The sequence below is a fragment of the Neofelis nebulosa genome, chromosome 3 (assembly GCF_028018385.1).
Source record: "Neofelis nebulosa isolate mNeoNeb1 chromosome 3, mNeoNeb1.pri, whole genome shotgun sequence".
In the NCBI taxonomy this organism is placed as follows: Eukaryota; Metazoa; Chordata; class Mammalia; order Carnivora; family Felidae; genus Neofelis; species Neofelis nebulosa.
In genome coordinates this window covers 158,605,137-158,624,193 of record NC_080784.1, presented here as the reverse complement: position 1 = coordinate 158,624,193, position 19,057 = coordinate 158,605,137, and the positions used below count along the sequence as shown (strand labels likewise).

Below are 19,057 nucleotides of genomic sequence, written 5' to 3'. Positions count from 1 at the left end.
ACTGGATGAAAAGTGGGCAGGTGATAGGTATTAAGGAGGGCATTTGTGATGAATACTGGGTGCTCTAATGTAATAGATGAATCATTAAATTCTACTCTTGAAACTAATATTACACTGTATGTTAACTAACTGGAGTCGAAATAAAAATTTGGGAAAAGAAAAAAAAAGTGTGTGCATGCATGAATGTGTTTACTTTGATCTAAAGTTGTTCTGTTATAAGTTCTTTGGTGTAAATAAATACTTAACAAACATTTGGGACAACCATTATTCTGATGTTGTTGTAAGTAAATTATTTCTTCTTTCTCCTGCTTCCCTTCCCCTTCCCTAGCCTTTTTTCTTTCCTCCTCCTCCTCCTTCTCCCCTCGTCCTCCTCTCCTCCTCCTCCTCTCCTCCTCCTCCTCCTACTCCTCCTCCTCTCCTCCTTTCCTCCTCCTCCTTCTTTTGTTTTTCCTTCACGGTAGTTAATTTCTTAGAAAAGAAGCAGGATCAGGCTCCTGAGCATTATAGACAAGTAGAGGCAAGTGGAGGGAAGAAGGGGGGAGGGGAGGGGAGAAGTGGGAAGGAGAGGGGAGGCACAGGGGATGGCTCTGGCTGTGCTTGCTTGGTCCCATAGTTGCCCTGGCTGGATCTGAGGAGTGCCTGCCAGAGAAGACAGACTCAAGCCTGAGGGCAGAGGTGGCAGGCCAGGGGGCCCAGAGACTGCACTTATGGAGACAATTAACACTGACAGGGCAGGCACACGTTCCAAGCCGGCAGGCCCAGATGAGACAAATAAGGCTCAGCTGCGGGCTTCAAGGGAAGGGGGCTGTCTGCCGGGGCGGGAGGAAGGGGGAGGGTCATGGGCTCCAGCGCTGCCCACTGGGACAAAGAAGGCAAAGGAATGAGGACACGTGGCCTCCCAGATGGGAAGGGAGGCTACTTCAGTTTTGGCAATTTGGCTTTTCCCAAGCCCCTGGGGCCTTCCCCACAGCCCTGGCCTGGGGAGGGGGCTTGTTACACACACGTACCTGGGCCACAGGGATTACATATGGGGCAGGGATCCAGAGAGAGACCATGTGCTCATGCAGACATGGGGGGGTGGAAAGGAGGGGTTAAAGGTTAGTGATGGCCCCACACCACACGTTCCACACATGAAGACATCACAGTTAGGTGGTTACTGGCAGCGATGGACTAACTGACCAGAGACAGGTGGCTGGTCCTCAAATCATGCATCCTTCCCCACCCCCACCCCAGGAAAAGAGAAGAAACAAGATTCAAGGCAACTGCAAAGGCGCACAGAGGGCTAAGCACCCCATCAGATTTCCTTGGAAAAGCCAGAGCCTTAGGACGGGTGGTGGACCCCGATGGGGTACAGCAGGGGAGGTTGGAGGCATGAGCTAGAGTCTCCCTCTTCCCCTCTACCCAGTAAAGGCAGAAGCAGCAAGGCCAGACCACCAAGGAAGCTGGAGCCTGCAGGCAGGGCTGGGAGGGATGGCTAGAGCTGGCCAGGGGCAGACCCATCAGCACTTTGGTGAGGGTGTGGGATGGGTAGTGGTGGTGGGAGAGGCGGGATACATCCGACAGGTCCATCCTTCTGTCGAAGGCCTGCCTGCCTCCCGGCCCAGAGGCCAGGGCTCAGTCCTTCTGTTCCTTTTTGATGGTAAGATTCCACTCCCAGGACAGGTGGTCAGTCTTGTCATTGTCTGTGAAGCAGGACTTGATGTTGTAGATGCCATGAGCCAGCCTACCCTTGGGCATCCTCTCCACGGGGGACTGGAACTTGTACTCCTCTGCCTAGGCCTGTAGTTCCCCACCAGGTATTGGTCTTGTCAATCTTGATGCCTTCTCTCTACATGTGCTGGATGTACTTCATGCTGGACATAATCTCCCAGTTGATTGGGAAAGAGATTTTTATCTGGTATTCCATGCCCTATTCCACACAGAGGACTGCTTCTTGAAAGTTCTCCAGGTCCAGGTCCAGGGGGCCTGGGGCCAGGCTACACACCAGGGTCAGGCAGGTCACAACAACGTTGGGGATGGCAGGGTCAGCAGACAGAGCTACACAGCCCCACAGTGCCTCCTTGTTCTTGCACAGATTCTCATCATCTTGTCCTGCTCCTGGATCTCCTGGATGCTCTTCTGGGCCGCTGGCTTACAGGTGACCCAGTGCTCATCCTTCTCATTTTCGGCTACAGTTTGCACGAGCTGCTCAGCTGTGGGCTCCTGCTCCGCCATGCTCACCTCTAGCTGAATCTGGGACACTGGAATCTCCACTGACCACTACTGTGCTCTCTTCCTCTGGGGATAGCAAGTAAGTTCTTAACTGAACATATAATTGTCTTCATTATTGTGTTAGTCTACTTTTTGTCTAGTATGCTGTATGTCTTAGTCTGCTAAGGCTGCCATAACAAAATACCATAGGCTGGGTGTCTTAACAACAGAAATGTATTTTCTGGAAGTTCTGAAAGCTGGAAGTCTACCATCAGGTGTCAGTGTGGTGCATTTTTACCCCCAAAATCCCATGTATCAATAGATACTACTTGGAAAACACATACAGTAGTTATTCTTGGTCAAGATTTAGGTAGGCAGCATACTACCCCTTAAGGTTTCTCTGCCCTCTTCAGGAAAATCCAGCATAATTCATTTTAATGACCTCTTCACATGTATTCCAAGAAGAGGAAGTTGCTACTGACACTTTTGTAGCTAAAGTAAATGAGGTATAACAAAGACTGTTGTACCTTAACTCAAGTCAGCTTCTCCACAAGAATGTGTATTTGTATTGTTATTAACTTAATCTTTGGAAACTCATTTTCCTTATTTGGTGTTTCCTTTTAACTAAGAAGTCTAAAACAAACAAAAATCTTGTGTATTATCCTGATATAGTTGAGTAAACAATTATGTGTAGTTGTTCTTATATGGATAGTAATATGATTGTGGCATGTACAAATTGTCTTATAATTTTCAGGTAAGTGTAAGGAAAAATTTGTATGATAAATATTAAAGTGGACATTTTATTAAAAAAAAAGAATGTGGTTGCATCAGAGAGGAATCGCTTACGGCACGTAGGGACAATAAATTTCTTAACAACAGAAAAAAGCTGCCTTGTTTTTCACCCCAGGAAAATAGTATTTGAAGCTATTGCCTTTAAGTAACACAATATTTAGAACTGATTCATGTTGACTTTCTTTATGTTGATTTTTTAGACAGCATAGCATTTTTCCAAAAATAAAGGAATTGTCATTTTGATGTCTGAAAAATTCTCATCTAATTTTAGAGCAACATATTCCACAATAAATATTGTTTAAATTCTTTAAGAGATTTCAAATAGTAAGAGAAGTAAATAAAAAAATCCCTGGGAATACAGGACCACACGTTCATATCAAACCAGTTGTATTTAAGTTTTGTAGTTCGGAGGACAAAGAAGGAAAAAGATCTATGCTTAACAAGTGAGAATTCACATTGCTAATGTACACCAGATATAAAGAGAAGAAAGCAACTTTATCATATCCTATGATTTGAGAGATCTCTAAATATTTCCTCATAGATTTTATCTTTTGTAATATTCTATTTCAATGCCTCTTTTATAACCCCAAATAATCACTATAGTTATAAACTCTGAAATCCATTAAAAAATTCCTGCTGAATATGTATGTGTATGCATAATTATTCTTTCTAAATTGTTAATGCCTTTCTCTTGTGTCTCTGCCTTATTTATATATATGTAAATATGCATGTGAATACTTAAATTATTGATTTTAATGGTAGTCAATTCAACAGTACTAAATATAAAGATGTTACTTTTATTTCACATAATTTTTATAAATAAGTTTTCACTGATATAATATAGAAACATATTACTAAGTATATTACCCACAGCCACCTATCATTATGTATCTGGGAATTTCTAAGATTAAGAATTAAAAAAAAAGAAAAAGAGTATTTCTTTGGCTATATGTGTACATGCATGTGTATGTTTGTCTACTTTTACTATAATGAAGAAAATTAAAGGAATACCTCTCATATAATTCAGCTGTCCCACTTCTAGATATATATCTGATGGAAGTGAAATCACTCTCAAAGAATATCTGCCCTCCCATGTCTATTGCAGCATTTTTCACAATAGCCAAGAAATGGAAACAACCTGTTTATCAAAGTACGAATGGATGAAAAAATGCACGCGTGTGTGTGTGTGTGTGTGTGTGTGTGTGTGTGTGTGTAATATTATTCAGCCACGAGGAAGAAGAAAATTCTGCCATTTGTGAAAACATAGAACGATCTTGAGGACATATGCTAAGGGGGATAAATCAGACAAAGACAGATACTGCATGGTATCAGTTAAGTGCGGAATCTAAAAAAGCCAAACTTGTAAAACACAGAGCAAAATGGCTACCAGGAGCTTGGGGGTGGAAGAATAGGAGAGATGTTGTTTCAGGGTACAAACTTGCAACTAGCAGACGAATCCTGGAGATCTAAGGTCCAGTACAGTGAATACAGACAATAGTATTGTATTCTAGTAATCAAACCTGCTAAGAGATTAGTTCTGAATTATTTCCACTAAAAAAAAAGAAATGATAATTGTGTGCCATGATAGAGTGCTAATGCTGCAACTACATTTGTATTACAATATGTAAAGAAATCAAATCAAATGTTACACAAGTTTTATGTCAGATATATTTCAGTAAAAGAAAAAAATTGCCTTTATTCTAAAATGTGAAGGTAACAGGAAATTAATTTTCTAATTTGGAATATCTCCAGATAGTGTTTATGGTTTTGAATTATTGACATTTATTTATATATGTTTATATATGCTTATATTTATATATGTATACCACACCATATTGTTTAATATAGGTAAAACACTACTTTCAAAAACTCAATACTTTACATTTGACTTTCATAAAACTTTCTAGATCATGTGTATTATACAAACTATAAAAACTTTCATTATTCTGGCTGTCACTAGTGTAGTTTCTACCACGTGATCGATTCAGTTTCTTTTATGTTATTTGTATGCTTAGTGTTACCAAAGAGCTGTTAGGTAGAAATACGTTCTTTTACACATTATATATTGAATAATGAATAATGCATAAAGGTATATATTGAATAATGTCAGTAAATACCTACAAGATAAGTTACAAAATGATACTCTGTTAGTAATCCCAAATTGCAGACAGAAGGAAAAGAACTAATTGTGTGTAGCATGGCATGTACCAATACAAAATAAAAATCCAGGAAAAAGATTTATTTTCTATTAGGGTGTAATGTGTATTGGTTATTGGTTTACAAAGAAATCTCACCACTAAAATAAAGCCACATTTTTAGTTTCCTGGATATTGAGGAATGGTAGCTAACACTTAAGAGAGAGTATCACTATCTACTCAGTGTAAAATAGTTATTGCCTTCAAGGCTTCAAAGAATTAATACCATCCTTAAGTTCAAGAGCAGAGTTTTAGCATCATCAACTTTATGAAAGTATAGTCTGACAATGAATGGTTTTTCTTGTTCTTTGCTATTTATTTTGTTACTGACCTGTGAAGCCAACATATTTTCTTCTGAATTATCAAAATAGAGTATATCTGTGTTTATAGTGAATGAGCAATCAATAATAATTTTTTTTTTCCAACGTTTTTTTTTTTATTTATTTTTGGGACAGAGAGAGACAGAGCATGAACGGGGGAGGGGCAGAGAGAGAGGGAGACACAGAATCGGAAACAGGCTCCAGGCTCCGAGCCATCAGCCCAGAGCCTGACGCGGGGCTCGAACTCACGGACCGCGAGATCGTGACCTGGCTGAAGTCGGACGCTTAACCGACTGCGCCACCCAGGCGCCCCAATAATAATTTTTTTTAACTGGCACAATATTCTAAAACATTTTCACATCTTACCTTTTTTTCTGAATGCATACAGCAATTGAATCTTTATTGAAATTAGAAATAGTCATAAAAAAAGAATAAAATATTAGAACAGTTCTCACTTTGTTCCCAAATTCCGATACAGAGTTCTACCTCTGCAGGCTAGCATGCAGTCTCACACTTTACACACCCATACTTTGTGGCAGTAGTTTGCAAATTGTGCCCTGGCTGTTGCAAAGAGCCAGCTCCCTCTGAGTGCCTCCTGGGAGAAAGGTTGTAAGGGAAGAGCCAGAAAGATGACATTGGATCATGCCATCTCTTTTTTCTAAGTAGCTCTGCTTTCAACTGTGTTAAATATTAGACTTCTGACTAAATTTTCTTTAAATAAAATGTTCTCTGATTAAAACATTTTAATGGAGTTGGAAAAATAATGCCACTATAGTATCCATTAAGCTTTAATGTTTTTGTTGTTGTTGTTTATTTATTTTGACAGACAGAGAGAGAGACAGAGAGAGAGAGGAGCAAAGAGGGAGAGAGAGAATCCCAAGCATGCTCTATGCTGCCAGTATAAAGCCCAACACAGGGCTTAATCTCATGAATCACGAGATTATGATCTGAGCCAAAATCAAGAGTCAAATGCTTACCTGACTAAACGACCCAGGCACCCCCACTTTTACTTTTAACTTTAAAAGGTGACTTTTCACCTTATAGTATAATTACTTTATAGGTTCAAGAATTCTCTTAAAATCATGGGGAATACAATATGTAGGGTGTTGGGAAATACGATTTAGGCATACAGATGTATGGTGTCATACATACACACACACACACACACACACACACACACACACACACACACACACACACACACCAGCTGAGAAAAGAAGTTAAGTCCACTCATGGCAGCACGTGTGAATCTTCCCTGAGAAGGTCGAGGAGTCTTTAGTACTAACCTGTTACCATTTCTGTTACATCCCTCAAAGTGGTATCTGTTACTATTTCCTTTATATAAATGATTACATAATACAAACTGACTTTTTGTCTCCGTAATTCAACTCCAAACATCTGTTGTTTTCTATTTTTTTTTTAAATTTTCTAACATTTTATTCTTAGTATTAAATATCTGGGTAGTTCTCCTGAATGCTCATTTACTCTATTTGATATGTTTCTATATGAACTAATAATTTGTGGCATGGAGAAACCAGAAAAAAAAAAAGGAAAATAAAACTGATGTCACCATTAACTACTTGGGTAAACTGTGTATTTTCTACTTCAGCTAATCCATCAATTGCAAGACACATCATTAATTCACGTGTCCCTAAGAAAGAAAAACATTACCAATTAAACTACGGCATGCTACCTATGCTAGAACTGATTCTAATTTTAGAGATATCATAATGTTAAATGTATGTACCTAGAACAAATGTAGAAATCAGTCATTTAATTTCTACAAAAATATCATATGGAATGAATTTTTAGTTCCATTCCTCAAATGGGGAAAATTAGTACAGAACTCTAAGGAACAACCATAAGAGGACACAACTCACATATAGCACAGAGTTCAGAATCAAATTTGTCTAGCTTTATGGACCATCTTCTCCCTACAGATTTCCACTTCTTATGAATTCATTGTAATTTGTAATGTAGTATAATGATGACGTCCTACTGCTGTTTCACTTCTAGAATTGGCTCTCGTGACTCTTATTTAATAGTCTGTTTGCCATAATAGATGGAGACCCTGGTGTAACCAAATAATAGATTTTAACATATCCTTAACTCATGATTACTAAGAAAAAGATACTGATTCTCTACTCCTAAATCTCAATACATGTTTTTGAAATGTTCCACCTCATGATATTTATGGCAAATATAGTACTTTGTACTCAATAGCCTTACAATGTTTTGATCATTTGGATAAACTGTCAAAGCACCTGTGGGATTGAGCAAAGCTGTTTTAACCAATAAACCACATAATCCAGTGTAATATGACTTTAGCTACAGCTATCCATATAATGAGCTTTAGGGAATTAATGAATCAGTGAATTAGTCTTTAAGTCATTAAAGCCTCATAAATACTTAGTATCTTATACACTTAAACAGGTAATAATAATATATGCAAGCATTTATTGAATGCGTATTCTAAACCAAGAACATATTTAAGTGACTTTTTGTCACTAGTTCATTTACATCTCACAAAAACATGAGGAAATCATTGTTACTATGCCCCCATTTTTTAGATGAGAATCTAAGGGGTCAACAAATAACTCACACAGTTAAAACTGGAACACAGGAAATATAGCAGTTTCACATTTGAAGCCTTTAACCTACCTATGTATATGTCTTTCCAAAGAGGAAGGAGAAATGGGCTGGAATTCTAGAAACCTGCACTGAATTTCAGGTAACAAACTGAGTTCTGGAACTTAATCAAATCACTTTTCCTGACTCATAGTGACCTTTTTGAAAGATACGCCTTTCTCTGATTATTCCAGCTTCACTTATACCTTAAAATGGGTTTTCCTTTGCCTGTATGTCGTCCTCCCTGCCCAATCCAAACTTGTTGGTCTGAGTTTTCCTACTGACTCTGCATGAACATGTTTCTTTAGTTCCAAGGTCTCAAATCCTAATCTTCATGGAGAGTGTGGTGTTCTTACTGTTATGGCCCCACAGCACCCTGTACATACAGCATTTAGTGCATTGTTAATTCAAGATATTTCCCCCAAAGTCTCTGAACTTCTTTAAATGTTATCTCATTCCCAATATATAAACAGAGAGCATAGCCTCACATACACAAAGCATTTAGCAAATGAATGCTAAATGGAAGAAAGAATAAATGAATAAATGGACATCAATTTCTTCATTTATATAATAAAGAATTTGGTTTAGTTGAATGTAAGATTCTTCCTAGCCCTAAAGCTAATCACTTCTGCCTCTATTGATATATTAAAGCATTTAATCAATACTTACTATTGATCTTCTTAACCTCAATCTCCATTACACACTTTTGTTGTTTTCTTACTTGCCCAAACTGGCAGAGATTATGACTGTACCAAAAGATGTATTGCTTTTCATTTATCAGATTCTCTTGCAAAATTTGGGCCCTGTGACTAACACCTCGCCAAGAAAACTTTGGGGAAAGGATTATATTACTTTCAGGCCTGGCCCTTAAAACATCCTGAAGGGCCTAGCAGATCTCTTTGGCTCTCCAGTCACCCTGAAGTAGGGAATCACTGAGAGTATGGCTTGAAGACCCTAGGGAGCAATGGAGTAACAAAATGAAAAACCACTGGCTTTCTAAATCACTGCTTATGTAGGAATGACCGAGAAAAGCCACATGGCTTGTGTCAGGCTGTGTAATTAGCATCTCTTCCTTCTTTTTTTTCCCCCCTTTATTTATGTTTGTTTTAGTCTAAAAAGAAGAAAGTATGTAGAATTGATTCATGGTATCTTCATCTGAATTTTTCCCATAAGAATTTCTGAGTTATAAATCTGTAGAGTCTTAGACATAGCAGAGCCATTGTTAATGGAAGAGTAGAAACAGGAGTTTCAGACTGACAATAGATCCTTCAATAATCAACTAAGGCCCAACATATATACCAGGCACTCGGTAGACATGCCAACTGAGCAAAAAATTAGCATTTAGGGTCTTTATGCCTCAATGGGTGGTAAATAAATGTATATCTACACACACTCCTTTTCTTTCCCTGCAGTTTCAGTTTTGCTTTGTTTTGAATGGATGATATAACACTGAGAAGAGAATATGTAGTACATGAGGAGACCACACTTATAATTTATTACCTCTAAGAGAAAATATCCTACAAAGCTTGGCATATTTTATTTTACAGCTTAAGATTTAACTTCCTAAACTCTAATAAGAAATCCCTCCAGGAGAGAGAAAAAAAAAATGTATGGTTCATTATTATAATTTCCCAAAAGAGTCCTTAAAACCAGGGTTACTTTAGGTGAAGTATATTTTAAATCATTTGCTAAAATATTTAATGTTGACTCCTAAATATCTAAAATATTTCATTGAACTGGCTTTACAAGAATGTTCCTTTCAATGTTTCCTTTCAGATAGGATTATAACAAAAGAAGAAAGTTGTGCCATACTTATTTAATTCTTTAGTAATCTCAATAAGTAATATTATTAACATCTAATTTCTGATCTCAAATTTATTTATTCCCTTATCTTCTTCCTGATATTTCACAGGCCTCTTGATTTGTCTGTTACAATGTATAGAGACAGAAAAGGAAGAAAGAACCAGAGAGAAAGGGAGAGAGAGAAAGGAAGGGAGGAAAGAAGGAAGGATGGAGGAAGGTAGACATGTGACTTGTGTACAGGAAAGGTTTGGAAAGCCATTTTTCCATTCAGAAAAAGCAAATGAGAGAGGAAAACCCACAGGTTTAATACAGTGGTTAAATTTGAAGACATGCAAAATATTGGAAGAAATTAAAAATGACAGAAAGCTGGACATACACTGCATGATGGGACATTTTGCCTTGGTCATAGAGATCACTGTCTGAACACGAACTGAATCAGTTACACATTTAAAACATTAAATTCAGCAAAGGAATAATAAGTGAAACAAAGTTAAAAAAGAAAAAATAAATATTACCTAAGCAAGAATGAAAAAACCTAAGTAATATTACCCTAAGTAAGAATGAAAAAACCTGAAAGCAATACTATTGTACTTTGTGTTTATTCCTTTTGTTTAAAAAATTGCAACAATGATCATGCTGTCCAATCTTTGGAAGCTAGGAAAAATTAGATTAATAAACCTTGAAAACAATTATTGGTAGTGTAAATGGCCTGTCCCCAAAAAGCCATTTAAGTAACTTCCCTAATTATTAAGATCTTATTTATTTTAAGATTATTCGTTTATTTTGAGAGAGAGAGAGAGCATGAGAGGGGAAGGGGCAGAGAGAGAGAGAGAGAGAGACTCAAGCAGGTTCAGTGCTGTCAGCTCAGAGCCCATCAGGGGGCTTGATGCCATGAACCATGAGATCATGACCCTAGCGAAATCAATAGTTGGATGCATAACTGACTGAGCCACCCAGTAGCCCCAAGATCTTCTAATGAATAGTAGACACAAATGTCTGTGCTCAAATAAGAAACCCACCCCCAATTTTTTCCAAATCATTTAGTGGCATTTAGTTATACTTTTTAAAAATATGATTGTGAGTGCACACAACTCTGCTAATTAGTGCCCGTATTTGGACTGAAGCATAGTTCTGAAGCTCAATCTCAGCACCGTCACTGCTCTTCTCACTCTACTGCTCTGACCCTTGGGATGTATACCTTTCCCTGAAGGAGAAGCATTTTGAGTTGCCTAACATCTAAAAAACACTTAAAAAAAATCCTGTTATGGGCTAAATTGTGTCTCCTCAAAGCTCACCTGTTGAATTAAGGCCTAACATCTAGTACCTCAGAATGTTAACTATGTTTGGAGATAAGGTCTTTAAAGACATGATTAAAATAAAATGGCATTATGTTTTGCTTTGTTTTGCGGTGGGCCTTAATCCAGTATGACTGGTATCTGTATAAGAGGAAGCAATCTGGGGACGCACACAGAGACACTAGGCACGCGCACACAGGGATGCCCGTGTCAAGCCACAGCATGAAGGTGGCCATTTGCAAGCCAAGAAGGGAGGCCCCAGAAGAAACCAACTCTGCCAGTCCCTTGATCTTGGACCTCCAGCCTTCAGAACTGTGAAAAATGAAATCTTTGTTTTTTAAGTCCCCCTAGCTGTGGTATTTTGTTATGGAAGCCTGAGCAGGCTAATACAGATCCTAAGGTTTCTGTCCTAATAGTTACTAAATGTTGTGGGGAAACATACACAATTTTATCTCATTTGCCTGGAAGGACTGATGTGAACATTTCTGAAATCCTGATTATTAAAAATTTAGGGAACATTTATGAGATAACGATTATTTAAAAATTAAAGGTTAATATTAGAATATTAATAGCTATAAACACATATTTTCTAAGTGTTCACATTTTAATTGATCCATTATATAGTTTTCAAGTTAAGAGAGTACAGCAGATTAGAACACTGTTTAAATATACCATTATTCTTCTCACCTTCATAGAAGTGCGCTTCCTTGCCCTGTTATGTTGGTTTGGCCACATGGCTGGCATTAGCCAGGGGATACTAACAAATGTAATTCAAATTAATGTTCAAACTATGTTTGTGCAGTGGGGCCCTTGTGACTCTGTCCTGGCCCTGGGAAAACTTTCCCCTTCAACTTGGGGCTCAAAATGTCCTCCCACAGAGCAGACCTGAGGCTAACGCAGAGGGAGGAGCCAAGGCCAGTTGCCCCCAGGTTAAGCAAGGCCCCCACGTAAGTCTAGCCAAGATGACCAGATGCACAGGTGAACTGCAGATGTATGAAAGAGAACAAATGACAGCTATTTTAAGTCACTCAGTTTGGAGGTGTTCTGCCATGTAGCTATTGAGCCATAATTGACTGATGCATAAAGCATGATTGCAATCAATAAAATAAAGCAAGTTGATTACAATGTAGGCAGAACTTTTCAAAAATTTTCAATAGAGTATTTAGGAAATCAGTATTCTTGTTGAAAATTGAAAATATTATTGTTTATTTTCAATACCAGAAATAGAAGCTAATGCTGACATTCTACCATTTCTTGAGCACTTATTATGTTCTAGGCACAGTGATGACCTCTGATTATTTTATTTCATCTCAGTAATGACCCCAAGGTTAAGTATAATGATTACCATATTTTACAGATATTTAGTGATTTTCACAGTATCATACAGCTAATAGGTTGTGGAGTTGGAATTTGAATCCAGACAATCAGCTTCTAGTGCCTGGGCTATTTATTTATTTATTTGGCCCTAGTAAAACGAAGCCTCAAATAATTGATTTAAGACATAGAATTGTTCCTCTCAATGGAAATTTTTAGTAAAAGGTTAAAGATGTAATCAGTTTGAAGAGAAACCAGAATATATTGAGCTCTTTTTTTTTTTTTAATTTTTTTTAACGTTTATTTATTTTTGAGACAGGGAGAGACAGAGCATGAACAGGGGAGGGTCAGAGAGAGGGAGACACAGAATCCGAAACAGGCTCCAGGCTCTGAGCTGTCAGCACAGAGCCCGACGCGGGGCTAGAACTCACGGACCGCAAGATCATGACCTGAGCTGAAGTCGGACGCTTAACCGACCGAGCCACCCAGGCGCCCCTATATTGAGCTCTTAATTTTTATAGCATATCCAGATATCACAAATTCTCTATTATTTCATGATTATTTTATAAACTTAGTTGCAACTATAATAAATAGTATTTTGTATACAAATATGTCTTCTCCAGGGGTGTCTGGATGGCTCAGTTGGTTGAGCTTCCGACTCTTGATTTTAGCTCAGGTCAGGCTCCCAGTGTCATGAGATCAAGCCCCAGTGGGCTCAGCATGGATCCTGCTTGATATTCTCTCTCTCTTTTTGCCCCTCTTCCCCATTCATGCTCTCTCACTTTCTAATACAACAACAAAGATGTCTTCTGCACACTATATATACTAAAGATTATGCTTTCATTATATATCCTACCATATATGAAGAATCTTACCTATTTAAAAACCTCTTTTGTTCTATGCCTAAGTCTGTTATACATAAATATCCATATTAATTTATGTCTAAATAAGTTGTGTGTGTGTGTGTGTGTGTGTGTGTGTGTGGATAGATAGATAGATAGATAGATAGATAGATAGATAGATGTGGATTAGTTTCTTATCATTAAACACAGCTTCTTTCACTTTGACATAATAGGAAACAGAACTGATGGGGAATTGCCAGGCTAAACAGCTACACTAAAGCCAATTGACCTAGCCAGAGCTTTGTTTTAATGATAATATCAAGCTGATGGGAATTGAGTAAAAATATCACTTCTCTGTAACCTTCTCCATAACTCGTAGGTGACCTATTCAAGAGTTATTATGGGACAAAGAAAGACGAAAGGCATGCATGTTAATGGAAATTATCAGAACACTGAAGTTACTTTTGGAAAAAAAAAATGGGTGATTAAAGAACTTTTATAACATTTGAGAATGTCTTTGTAACTAGGTCGAAGAGAATCCAGAATCCTCTCAGGTCATTTGAAAGCATGGGGAAGCTCTAAAATATAATGGTCCTTTTGGATTAGTCCTCTATAAATTCTCCCCAATGCCCATTCCTATCCCTTGCCACCTCCAAATGTCCAGGTCCCCGTAAAGAAAATACAGTTTCTAGTGAATTGGTAGAGTGTATCCCAGAATACACAGAGATCTTAAAATATGAACATGAGGAAGAAGTTCTCATACAGAATGCTAACAAAACGTTAGCCAATTACAAGGCATGCCTGAAATTAAAGTTGATGCTAAAAGCAGCCAAATCAAATTAGTTTATCCTAACAGACCAGACTTGTACATTCAAAGTGAAAGAACTTCATTTATTTTTATTGATCAGTAGTGTTCACCAGAATCTGAAATCCAATATCGGCTTGGCCTGAATATAAAGGCACTAGCTAGTGAATGATTTGAATGTTTCTCATTTCTCTCTATCATTTAACTTGCATTATACACATTCATGTTCTTATCCATGATATTGCTCAAAAGGATATTAATTTTTTCACAGTTGTATTTTTCCAGCCCTGCAACATTATGGCCTCTCAGCAGCTATTGATTTACAGAAATATTTGGATAAACTTGATGGTTTTACGCTGTTTCCATACCTCCTTACAAAACATGGTCTAGCATCTCTTTGAATTAAATCATTTTAGCCATGGTTCTTTGAGTTCTAGTTAGAGACATTCCATACAAATACTAAGCCTCATCATTTACTTTAATATTGGTCAGCTGGCTGTTTTCCCAGGTCATTTAGAATTCTTATAGTATTAAATTTAAAAGACTATTGATTTTAAACTTCTATAGATCAGGTGACTTTTCAACTCTGTGATTCTAAAACAGTGTCAATACATATAGTATATTACTAAGGAACTTCTAAGGCTAAAAATAATATGCAACATTAAATAGGATTAATTGATATGAAATTTGGTAAGGTTTTTTATTTGATTATAATGGAGTAAATATCAAGTGCATTATGTTATTTTAACTGTGTAGTTATTATTACATTGTTAAACGATCTACCCTTTTACTTTCTCTTTTTACTCCCTTGAAATAATTATATATTAAACTACTCTACACTACAGCATTTTGGATCATGTAAAAGAAAAAAGAAACAACATTCATCCTTACCCCATATGTAAAGGAACTAAGATCCTACTCAGGTATTTGGAATCTCTCCAAAACATACAGCTCTTCATTAGAGTCAAAATAGTTAAAACATATGTAAAAAGTGCATTCTCTGCTGATCATTGAACAGTCCCTTACGCTGGCAGAAACTGCCTCTGTGGATCTTGAGTCGACAGCTATAGGTGTGTGTCACAGAGTTCAAGAGGCCATTCTTCCCTTATTTTCAGGTAAACTCTAGCACATTCATGCATATTCATAGGCTGTAATGCACTTCTCATTCACTTACCATTTTTGGTCTCTGAGATTTTTCTTTTAATATATAAAAGGAACAGCATGACCCTGTCTTAAAAATTGAAATATTCACTGATCTATGGTTATTCCTGTAATATCACAAGTGTTGGTGAATAATTCAAATTAAATAGTTTCCTATATATTCCATTTTAAAAGGGACTTCATTTACTTTCTTTCAATGGTTTCCTCCTGTGCTGTTCTCACCCTGCATTATTCATATGCAACCTCACAAATTGCTATGAGTTCGAGCAGTGCTGATATAAATCATAAGGCTATTTTCTCTGGAGGACTTCAGCCTTAAGCTCTACAACTTGTTTTAAAATGAAAACTGTGTTCAATTAAGGTGATTTGTTTGCTTCAAAAAATTAACTATCTTATATTGCCATTTGCAAGAGAGAAGACTGAAGTTACATTTCTGGGTTTGAATAATTTTAGAAGTAATTTACTTTCTCTCTCTGGCTGTATCCTTGCATCTAGTTTATCCTGTCCATTTATTTGTGTCTAGGTCATATTCTTCAGGATATAAATATAGCTATCAAAGATTCCTTTCCCAACTGTTTTGCATTTTGACTTTTGACTAGTTGCTCTGTAAACAGACTAAAATAATGTGTTCTTCTCTGCTGTCAGGTCCTTCACTGAAGGAGAGGAACAGAGAGAGAGAGAGAGAGGAAACAAATGGAAATGCAAGGAAACTGAGAGATTAGATTCAGGGTGGAGTACTGCTATCAAAGTAGTATTTTAAGAGTGACATCACTAAAAATGGTGGAGTAGGGAATCTCATCCATCTCTCCCCAATGCCACTAATAAGATGAAAGGCAACATATGCAGTGGGAGATAATACTTGCAAATCATGTATCTAATAAGATGTTAATATCCAAGTATGTAAGGAACTCCTACAACCAAATAGCAAACAAACCACTATGATTACAAAATGGGTAGAGGACCTGAATATACATTTTTTTCCAAAAAAGACATACAAATGGCCAACAGATGCATGAAAAAGTATTCAACATTACTTAATCATCAGGGGAATGTAAGCCAAAAACACAATGAGGTATCATCTCACACCTGTTAGAATGGTTCTCATCCAAAAGACAAAAGATAACAAGTACTGGCAAAGATGTGGAGAGAAGGCAACACTTGAGCACCCTTGGTGGGGATGTAAATTGGTGTAGCTACCATGGAAATCAGAATTCAGATTCCTCAAATATTTAAAAATCAGTAGCTGCACTTGTCATGCAAATTGGTAGAACTAGAAAAAGCAATTTGGACCTTATTCTCAAAGAAATGTGTTTATGAGTCTCCATTCATCTGGCACCTTTCTCAATGACCAGTACAAAACATTTGTTTCACCTGACTTGAAGCACTTCCAGGACAGGGATGACTTCCCCAGTGGCTTTTGCCAGAAGCGTTTAATGAAACACATATTGGTTACAGCAGACTGGGGCAAAGAATAACACTTGGAATAAGCTTAGGTTACACTTGAGACTCAATCTTAACTAATGGGTCAAAGGAGAAATCACAAGGGAGATAAGAAAATTCATTAAGACCAATAAAAACAAAAATACAGCACACAAAATTTTGGGATACAGTGAAAGCAGTGTTCATTTGGGGATGTAAAGCTATAAACATTTATACTGGAAAAAAAATAGAAAAGGATTTCAAATCAATAGCCTAACTGTACAGTTTAAGGAACTATAAAGAGAAAGGCAAGGTAAATCCAAAGCTAGCAAAAGAATGAAGTCTGACCCCTACCTCATATCACATACCAAAATTATTTTAAAATGGATCCAAGACATAACTATGAGAGCTAAAACTATACAATCTTTAGAAGAAAATACACAAGTATACCTTCATGATCTAGAATTTAGTAAAGTGTTCTTATATGAGACCAAAATCACAAGCAGGAAAAGAGAAATAAAAACAAGATAATGAAATTATTATTGAAAACAAAACTGCTTTTCAAATGACACTAAAGACAGTGAAAAGACAACCCAATGAGTGGGAGAAAATGTTAGCAAATCATTAATCTAATAAAGGTCTAATATCCAAACCATATAAAGAAGTCTTACAACTCAATAACAAAAAAAATGTCCCATGTGGGTAAATGACTTGAATAGACAATACCCCAAAGAAGATCTACAAATTGCCAATAAGCACATGAAAGATTTTCACAGCTTAGTCATTAAGGAAAAGCAAATCAAAACCTCGGTGAGATACCAATGTCAAGGATGGCTATTAATTTTTTTAAAGGAACATAAATATTGGTCAGGATGTGGAGAAACTGTAACTTTTGTACATTGCTTTTGAGTATGTAAAATAGTATAGCCATTATGGACAGCGATTTGGCATTTTTTTTTCTTAAGTTAAACATAGAATTACCATATGACCCAATAATTCCACTCCTAAGTTTCCATTCAAGGAATTGAAAACAAATGTTAAAATAAATACTTATACACAAATGTTTATAACAGCACTATTTGCAATAGCCAAAAAGTGGAAACAACCCAAATATCATTGACAGATGAATGGGTGGAAAAAATGTTGTAAATCCATACGATGGAATATTCTTGAGCCATATAATAGAAAGAAGTACAGATACATGCTGCAATGTCAATGAACAATGAAAACATTAAAGTCAGTGAAAGAAATCAGACCTAAAAGTTCACATATTGTATAGTTTCATTTATATTAAGTATTCTGAGTAGGTAAATTGATAGAGATAGAAAGCTGATTAGTGTTTGCTAACGGCTGGGAGGGGTGCAGGGGTAGGGGAAGGAAGGAGGAATAATAAGTCTGCTTAATTGGTATGGGGTTTCTTTGCGGGGTGAGAAAAATATCCTGGAACTATATAAAAGTGGTGGTTGCAAACATAGTGAATGCACGCAACGACTCTGAATCATGTACTTTAAAATGCTTAATGGTTGGTCAGTTGGTTAAGCATCTGACTCAGTTTCTGCTCAAGTCGTGATCTCAAGGTTTCATGAGTTCCAGCCCCACATTGGGCTCTGCGCTGACAGCATGGAGCCTGCTTGGGATTCTCTCATTCTCCTTCTCTCGCGGGCCCTTCCCCAGTCATGCTGTCTCTGTCTCTCTCAAAATAAGTAAATAAATTTATTTTAAAAATGTTTAATGGTTAATTTTATGTTGTATTAATTTTATTAAACAAGAGGCAAATAAATAGAAGCAACATTTTATCAATACCAAGTTAAAGATTGGTCCAAGAAGGTCCAGAACTAGTTTGGTGAGTTCAAATTGTTAATTTAAGGCTGAGGAAATTTGAACAATCACTCTTTACTGATTTATTATATAAGGCTAGAGGCAGAAAAAGACGATAAAATTAGACATGAAGAGAAGGCTCATTTTTCCATTGAGAACTTTAAGCAGAATGCTTAGGAAATGTTTACTTGGATTCTGGAAAAAATAAAAATAAAACAAAATAAATAAAATAAAATAATAAAATAAAATATAAAACAAACAAAATAAAATGTTGATCTAAACTCACACACACACACACACACACACACACACACACACACACAAATCCAATAGTCTTACACATTTGTTTGATGGATCCGGTGGGGTACTAGAGCCAGCTTAAAAAAGTGAATTGTTATATTTTTTTCAGGCAATTTGAAAAGTGGTAGTTATAACACAATCATTAGAAATCCAATCATGTAAACCTATAGTTAAA

General features: G+C 36.9%; 1 non-coding gene and 1 pseudogene across 1 annotated transcript; both read right to left on the bottom strand.

Moving 5' to 3' along the window:
* Positions 1 to 1,563: 1,563 nt before the first annotated feature.
* On the bottom strand, positions 1,564 to 2,264 carry LOC131506203 (rho GDP-dissociation inhibitor 1-like; annotated as a pseudogene).
* A 10,420-nt stretch (positions 2,265 to 12,684) lies between these two features.
* On the bottom strand, positions 12,685 to 12,800 carry LOC131508143 (U5 spliceosomal RNA). Its single transcript, XR_009259854.1, has one exon. It is a non-coding gene; the product is annotated as a U5 spliceosomal RNA (small nuclear RNA).
* Positions 12,801 to 19,057: the final 6,257 nt, after the last annotated feature.